The 9,200-nt window shown below is 42.2% G+C and overlaps 1 long non-coding RNA gene across 1 annotated transcript; it reads right to left on the bottom strand.

Annotated features, from left to right (window-relative positions):
- Nucleotides 1-1,362: 1,362 nt before the first annotated feature.
- On the bottom strand, nucleotides 1,363-3,328 carry LOC125620272. The gene is made up of 2 exons (XR_007351887.1): nucleotides 3,169-3,328; nucleotides 1,363-2,022 (listed from the first exon to the last, which is right to left on the bottom strand). It is a non-coding gene; the product is annotated as an uncharacterized LOC125620272 (long non-coding RNA).
- Nucleotides 3,329-9,200: the final 5,872 nt, after the last annotated feature.

The following is a 9,200-nucleotide window of genomic DNA, read 5'->3' as shown; positions in this document are numbered from 1 at the left end:
TAATCATACAGAGTGGTGAGTTTCATTTTACATACTGGCACACGAATATAACACAAGTTGATCAACAAAATATAGCCTTAATAAAATTGAGGACACATTTAAGAATGTCATGAATTTTATAGTATGTAAAGGGAAAACATTGCTAAATTACATAATACAAAAAAATCAAATTTACATGGCAATAATTACCACATGTAAGACAAAAAGACAAAGTCAAATAGAGAAAAATACAATTCATGCACAATATGAAGAATTAATATCCATAATATATAAATAAATCTTACAAATTAAAAAATAAATAAAACAGAAAATACCTAATGGATAAGGAATACCATCTGCTCTCTCTCTCAAACACTTTCACCAGCAGAGAGGAAAGATGTCCAAATTTAATAATATTCAAATAAATACAAAGAAAAACGAAGAAATATTTGTACTTGGGAAGCAGGCTATCAGATTCATTTATTTATTTCAATATAATAATTATTATAGCACTGACAAAACTCAGAATGTGTGAGAGTGTGTGGCCTTACACATTCACTTTCTGGGGAGGTAATATAAATTAGCCCAACTGTTCTAGATAGCAATACATATGAGTAATGAACTTAAACTTAAAACAGCATGTCCTTTTACACAATGATTGTTCTAAGTGCTCAGCCTGAGGAAATAAAATTATGATATAGGACATATAAATACATAAGAACACTATTTGCAATAAATTTGATGTAATAAGAGCTCAGCAAGGTGGTAAAATCTAAGCTTAATATGTAAAATACGAATTATACTCAATAATATCAATAATGACATAATAACAATTATTTTATAAAAAAGCCATCAATGAAAACCAAAAAACATTCTGGGTCAATGTTTGATAAAATATAAGTATTTAAATAGTCTCAGAGTTTCTCCCCGTACTTCATAGTCACTAGGCGATGAAGAATCCTGGTAGACATCACCTAAACCAAGTGGTCAAAGTTATGTCACCAAGAATGGGACAATTAGATGTTATGTGTGACTTAATTTCAGGACCTAAGAAGAACAGGGTACCACTTTTGGGAATCTCTGCAGAAATGATTATCTGAATTTAGTCCAGAAGAACCATCCCACCAAACCTCTGGCTCTTGGAAAAGGTCAAAGTCGAGAGAGACAAAGACTGAGGAATCATCACAGAGTAGAGGGCATGAAGAATCAGGACAACTAAGCACGAGGGGACTCTGTATTGGATTCTCAACCAAAGAAATATCGCTTCACTATGAAGGATATCAGTGGAACAAGTGGCAAAGCTTGAAGGTCTGTGGGTGCTGAGGCTTGAGGAGACCAGGAGACCAGAACAATGACAAATAAAATCAGCAGAGGCAAACCAAATGCAGAATTCAGGCTTTATTATTTCATATTCTATCTCGTTGCCTGGGTATGCGATGAGACATACTCAGAGGGACATAGAGTCTGTGCCACCATATGGTAAAAGAAGTCAGCGAAGGTGTTTGGGGAGGAGCTATGAGATTCTGAACAACAGAGAAAGATCACCGAGGTTTGAGCTTAGACTTCTCAGCACCATGACTTCACCAAGACTGCTCAGCATGGTGGACAGATCCAGGAGGAGGAGCAAGAGGAGAAAACATGGGGATGTTTCCTTCTTCCAATTAAGATCTTCTAGATTCAGGGTGCCTTTTTAGCAGCAGCCTCCAGACTGCTGGCTGCTGCCCCCTCCACAGCAGCCGGAGCCCCCTGAGGGCTGGCTGCAGCAGCCAGAGCTCTGTCTGTGGCGGTGGGACCTGCGGGGCCGGTGGTGGCTCAGGCAGCAGCCCCCACCCCCAGAGCTGCAGCAGCCCCCACCCCCAGAGCTGCAGCAGCCCCCGGAGCTGACACTGCAGCAGGAAGGGGCTGGAGGGCACTTTGGGGGACACTTCGGGGGGCACTTTGGGGGGCACTTAGGGGCCTGGCACTTTTGAGGGCACTTGGGAGGGGGCTGGCACTGCTGCTGGCTCTGCTGGCAGGACATCTTGGCAGGCGGGTGTTCAGGAGCTGAGGGAGGGACAGACACAGTCAGACCCCGACACAGAGTTCTCCTGTCTTGTCTTTTTACCCTCATTTTCCTCCTTAAGTTTTTCAAACTTGTTCAGGTTACGTCACAGAGAAGGACCCCTAGCGTAGTCTGTCAAATGCTTCTGTGCCATCTCATTGGAACCTCAGGATGCTTTCATAAGATAGAAATGGACTATCTTCTTTCAACAAAGCAAGAAAAAGAGAACAACTGTATCAACACACTGGCCCAGAGGAACATCCTTTAAGTGGAGAAGGCAAATTGATATCCACAAAACCCGGCTCACGCCTGCTACTGTGCACCACTCAGAATCTGAAAATATCCTATCGAGGAACAGTTTAGAGATGCAATTCTCTCTGTTTAGGAAAAAGGAAAGAATTTCCCAGATAGCCTTGCTAACAGACACATGTTATTACCATATATCTGTGAGTATATATATGACTTATATATTTCATTATCCTACAGCTGACAATATATACACTGCACTACAGTCAGAATTGGAGAGGGCCATCCTTGGAAAGCATTGTCCCGAATCACTTTATAAATGGAAGAAGTGGGACTCCAAGGTAATTGTGGCCGCCAGGTCTGGTGATGCCCACTCTGCAACCCACAGCCTCCTCCATCTTTCTCCTTGGCATCATGAACTTCAACCCTTACTCACTGTTCAACTTTGGGGCATGCGATATAGATCCCAGGTACCACTCCTGACCAACTGAATGTTACCTGGTGAGGGTGAGGGTCACAGGTATCTGAGTTTATCAAGCCCCAATTACGCCTCCCCGGGTCCCCAGTATTTGTAAACAACAGTGATCCCTTCCAGGCTTGGGGAAGGGATTTGGCTGATACCCCAAACCAGCTCTTCTGAATGAAGAGTTCATGTGACCTCTCTGGAATACGAGAGATTCAGAGGATACAGGATGAATCTAGAGCATGGAGCACAGACACACAGATCATCAGAGTCTTCCAGTCTCTCCTGCCCCCCCAGCTCCTCCTCCTCCGTCAGAATGTCTAGGCATTCTCTCCCTCTGTCCTTGGAGCCACTGCCTCTCCTGGAGGAGCTTCCAGCCTCCCCTCCTGCTCTGGGCTGAGCCTCCCTCTGGGACAGTCCTGCTCCTCTTCCCACTTACCTGGTCACAGGCAGCACAGGGGCCGGGGCACCTCAGGTGAGTGGATGGAGAGGCTCCAGGCTGGGGCCCTTTTATCCTGGCCTTGGGCTCTGCCCTCAGCATGTGAGACAGAGCCTGGGCATGGGAGGGCGCCTCCTGACGCCCACGTGGCCCTGGGGCAGGTGATGACTGGTGCCGCTCACTGCCTCCATCCATGGCCTGGAGCCTGAGTTGGAAGAGGGCGGAGGTGACTTCCGTGACAGCCTGCTGTGCCTGTCCTCAGCGGGGCCTGCTTCTCAGCCTCCTTCTTGGAGTGGGGGCCAGGCTTCCCATCTCCCCCTCAGTGCTGATTCTTCAGCTCCAGGTCTGCAGGCCTGAAGGAAAACACAGATTCCTCCAAACTCTCTCACTTGTGACCCCCAACTTGGCCATTGACTCCTATTATCTGTGTTTGTAAATCTCTCTATTTCCAAGTGCAGTGTGTGCTACTAAATGTGGTGTGCATATATTTTCCCATATATTTTAATAGTGTCACTTGATGAGCAGAGGTTTTATTTTCAACATAGCTAAACCTTATTGTTTGTACTTTTCACATTTTAAGAAATCCCAACTTTTCATGAAGTCAGAATCTGTTGTTTCATTTTTCCTCTAAAAAAATTGTAAGATTTGTTTTGATTCTTTCATTAAGGTCTCTATTCCACACAGAAAAGTATTTTGGTGCATTTTATCTTTACTTTAACATTTTCCCAAATGGATAATCAATTGTCTCAGTAGCATAATCCAATATTCTGCTTTCCCTAATAATCTAAAATATTCTTCTGTCATAACCACACATTTGTAGATTGTAATTGGGTGGATAAGCCTTTCGCTGCCAGTTTGTCTATCCCTGTGAGACCATCCTCCTGCCTTCATTACCTTAGATGTAAAATCAAATGCGATATCTAATCACTCAGGTCCCATCATTTCTTAAGATTGTCTTGGTGCTTACTAGAATTTTTCTGTTTCATATAAACTTTAGTCAGTTTTAATACCCTAGAAAATGAAAATAAAGCAAAACACTTGAATTTTGATGAAAATTTTGTTGATCATATACATTTTTTCATGAAGAATTATATTATTTTGCCATAATTTTCTTTCTGTTCATCCATGAATATAGTATATCCCTCTATTGAATTCAGTATTCCAAGTTGTCTTTGAATAAAGTTTACTTGTTTTATCAAAATATTCATTCCCAAATTATATTTTAGACCCTATACATTTTTGTTATTTTAAATATAATTTTTAAAATTATATTTCTGAGTCACTTATTGCTGATATAAATTGATTAACTTATTCTGTAGTCTGATATTATATCTTATAATTTTCTCTTACTGTTATTTCCTGTAGTAATAATTCTTATGCATACATTCTTTATTAAAGTTTCTCTGCTTAACTTACATAGTCGGAAACATGACTGTTGTACAAAAGCATATGCTCATTTTAATTTTAATTTGCACATACTACTATAATTTTCTGTTGACTAATGAATCACCAAATTTCCATCTTAATTGGTTATGCTAGTTTATATTTCCAAAAGCATAAGACTCATTTTCATTACCTTTATCAATATTGAATTTTCTTACCCATTTGGAGTCTTTTCCGGTTTAATACAAAGAAACCTAAGAAGCCCCATCCCTGGACCATCCTTGTTTTCTACATATTTCTTAGATTATTTCTATCAACAAATATAAAACAATAATTTTGGAAGTGTATTGGTAATTGGTAATTTGTATTTTATAAGCTATTTGTTTCTTCTTGTGCTTTGTCCATTCATTGGTAGACAAATTTGTTTCCAATAAAATTATAAGAACTTGATATTTTTGGATTTTAATACTATTTCTGACTTGTGTATTTTCATTTTCCTTAGCTAGTTATTTTTATTTTTCCTTAGTTGGTTGTTTTTCCTTTTATTTTTATTGTGCTTTCTGGAATGCAGTATTGTTTTTCATTATGTGGTAAGATTTTAAAATGTGTTTTGCCAAGATTAAAATATTTTACTCAACTATTTATAAAGAAATGGTTTTACATTCTTCTAATGATTTTGAAGTATTGATTTATTATTAGTATATAAACAGGAGTTTGCTATAGAAAAAGACAAATTAAAAATCACTTGTGTAGTGTTGGTTCTGGGACACAGTAAAATCCACACAATCCAAATTAATTCTCACCAGCATTCTTTTTTCCTATATCCTGAGATCAGGAGACCGTGATGATGTAAGAAACACACTCAATCACTCCTGTCCTAGTGCACATTATTAATATCAAAACAGCACCCAGGCCATCAAGATCTGATCCTCAGGGTAGAGAAATAGTGCTCATGATGTCACCTCATGCTAGCACCTTATGACCTAATCCCATGCAAGATAATTGATGGGTGCTGCCCTGGTGGTGAACAAGGCATGGACAGAATGGTTTCCAACCTCGTCATCCTTGGAACGATGGGCTCGGCTTCTGGATTAGAACTATCTGTGTAAGCTGAGTAACCAATGTCTTGACTGTTCTTGAGATGCACCCTTGGGAACGGCCTGAGTCAGACCCAGGTAATTCAGTGCCAGATTTCTGCAGGGTGATAAGACTAATACACTATACTGTGAATGTCCCAGAGAGTTCTGATGATGATGGCTTCAGTCACATATAAAGTTAATGGTAGTATTATTAGATTGACTTTTAAATTGGCCACCCATTGAATGCACAGCCTCACTTTGCAGCCTGATGAGGAATATGTAAATACAAAACCCCAAACTATAGAATCAAAGAGAGTTCATTGTGAACCTTTGAAAGATGACTCACAGAGCAAGTTATGTTAGAACCACATTGTTTGAGAAGTACACAGATTAGGGAGAAATCTTCAAGAGGGAGGGATGAACTAAAAGTAACTAAGCCATGTCAGCCTAAGAACGTTTCTGAAGGGAGATAGCAAAGCTTAAAGTGGGGGTGGGAGAACACGTCACCGTGCACAGGCCTCAAACACGAGTCAGCAGAGATTAGAGCCCCTTGTGAACCCACTGGGATCCCAGGATGAGATTCCCTTAATGACCTGGGGCCATTTTTCCCATGAGTGAGAGATGGAAAGAGAACAAGTTTGAAACTAAATGGAAGTAGAACAGGAGGGATGAGGCAGAGAAGAGGCAGAGCAGTTTAAGGAGCAGGACACTAGGAAACACCAGTTACTAACAGAAATATGGAACACACACACCACATTTTAGTCTAGAGCTGGCAGGATTCACACTGAACAAAGTGACCTAGATATTATCAAATCAATATCCATCTGGGATCTAGGGAATTCCAGGGTTCTTCTCCAAGTCTGGAGAAAGTAGGCTTTCTTAACACGATCCATCATTCTCAGCTCTCATTCTCCTTCATTGGAAAAGTTAGTCTACTTGTTAAATAGCATTTTGGTACCATGTAGGGATTCTTGTTATCTGACTTACTGTCTTAACCCAGATGTAAACTCTAACCTTTTCCCTTAATCTCCTGAGAGTATGAACATCCCAATATTTCTTGCAAGAAAAAGTCTGTGTTAACTGAATTGAAACTCCAAGAGATCAGAAGTTGAAATTAGCTTATGAGATAAAAGAAAAATATGTCATATGAAATATCTGATACTCCTGCTTTAAACATCTACCCCTCTCCATGCCACTGGGAGGTCTCTCTCCTGGCTCATTACACCAGGCAGTGTCCCAGCTTTGTATAATCTGTCTTCTCTACCTTTTATTGTCCTCCTCGATGGATTTTTCTAAAGCCTATCCATGTAACTCCTGAAAAATCTGAATTTTTACTTTGATTAGATGATCAAGTCATCACTCTCTCCTTCACAAAACTTTATTCTTTCCTAAATTCTCATTAAAACCTCAATAAAAGTTTCTTGCATTTTCTCACCAGATCCCATCTCCTTGGGACGCAGTTGTACCTTAAAAATTGATGTGTTGGCATTTGTTTAAAGACTGTAGCATATTATAAAATCTGTCCGAAATTTTCTTTTTGCATTAGCTCATTGACTCAGGCACCCCTGGGGAGTTATTTTCATATTATCTCTATTGTAGAGTTGCCAAATGAGAAAAAGAATAATGAGGTCTTTCATTTTTCTTAAGTCTCATGGGAAATAGAAGTTAAAACCTATGCTTTCTAGGTTTTTTAGACTTTTTAGCCAGCTTTTTAATTGCTATAATACACACACACACACACACACACACAGAGGCTATCAAGCTAAGAATTGGAATGCAAAAGAAAAAAAAAAAAGAAAGAAAATAAATCTTCAAAATAAAAAAATCTCCCAAATCAAGCAAGGCAGGTGTTTTCCAGGAAGAACAAGGTGAAATGGTGGTAGGGACTTTCTGACCCCACCCACCCCCATTTCTACCCCATATTCCTAGCTGGGAGCAGCTGCTCTGAGCCTATAGAGGAAGTCAGGGGAGGAACAGCCAGTCATCACAGGTCACAGGGCCGTGTGGGTTTCAGGAAGTGGGTCCTCTCATGCCCAGGCTCTGTCTCACACACTGAGGTAGAGGACAAGGCCAGGATAAAAAGGTTCAGGGCCAGAGCACCTCCATCCACTCTCCTTCTGAGGTGCCTACAGACCGGTGCTGCCTGAGACCCGGTAAGTGTCCACTAGGAGCAAAAACCGGGCTTCCCCAGAGAGATGCTCAGACCAGAGGAAGAGGGAGGATGGGCAGGGTCCTAGGAGCTGGGTGTACCTTGATAGAGAAGAGAGACACAGGAGGTGAAGGGAGGCTGGGTGTAGGAGCCAGGGGGAGCTGGCCAACTGGAAACACAAGAATTAGACAAGGGTGCCTTTGTGCTGTTCCAAATTGATCAGCTGCAGGCTGTGGCTCTGGGGTCAAAGGAATTGGAGCCCCAGTGACCAAACTATTAGGACAGCTTCAAGAGGAGCTTTGAAAATAAAACTGTGACCCTTCTTTCCCCGATGAGCTGGAAGTAGTAGTCCTCAACCAGTGGAGAGAGAAAGAATCATGGAGCATTGGGGGCTTTTTGAAACTCTCTCCCTATGGATCAGAATAGGAGTTGGATAACTCTTTAAGCCGAACATAGCGACTGAGTCACTGCACCCAGATGTCAGTGTGAGGCCTTGGTACACTGAGAACAGCAGCACACCAGACCAGAGCGGGTCCCTGAGTTCAGATCCCACCTCTGCACAGGAAATGCTGCTCTTCAGCTTCCTCACTAGCAACAGGTGATCTTCAGGAACGATCATGATCATGCATGCCCAAGGTTTTACAGAATTCACATAGGACATTACTCCAAGAAAGAATCTCTGATATTCATGCTTCAGGAAATTATTCATACCTGCCAGGTTCCTAGAATAACAGTCCCAGGGCTCTAGTTGACAAGGTGAGAAAATGTGCTGTCTTTGTTTGCTAGATGTTTAATTTCAGCAGGTATTTTTCTCTTGTAGCTTGCTGCCTGGGTTTCCCTGTAAAGATTACAAGAACACTTGACAATTCTAGAAAGAAATTGTGGGACTCAAAACACATAGTGCCAGAGCATTGGACAAACTAGGAAAATAATACAACGTCTAGTGATGAATTATCTAGGATTACACTTCAACGGTTCTTCAAAATGAAGGAACTAGAAATGAAGCAGAAAGGACAAGAGTGGGCAGGTGCCCTGTGTCCTGGTCTGACTGGTGTTTGTCTCTCCCTCAGCTCCTGAACACCCGCCTGCCAAGATGTCCTGCCAGCAGAGCCAGCAGCAGTGCCAGCCCCCTCCCAAGTGCCCTCAAAAATGCCAAACCCCTAAGTGCCCCCCAAAGTGCCCCCCGAAGTGTCCCCCAAAGTGCCCTCCAGCCCCTTCCTGCTGCAGTGTCAGCTCCGGGGGCTGCTGCAGCTCTGGGGGTGGGGGCTGCTGCAGCTCTGGGGGTGGGGGCTGCTGCCTGAGCCACCACCGGCCCCGCAGGTCCCACCGCCACAGACAGAGCTCTGGCTGCTGCAGCCAGCCCTCAGGGGGCTCCGGCTGCTGTGGAGGGGGCAGCAGCCAGCAGTCTGGAGGCTGCTGCT

The sequence above is a fragment of the Marmota marmota genome, unplaced genomic scaffold (assembly GCF_001458135.2).
Source record: "Marmota marmota marmota unplaced genomic scaffold, marMar, whole genome shotgun sequence".
NCBI lineage: Eukaryota > Metazoa > Chordata > Mammalia > Rodentia > Sciuridae > Marmota > Marmota marmota.
This window is presented reverse-complemented; position numbering and strand designations above follow the sequence as displayed.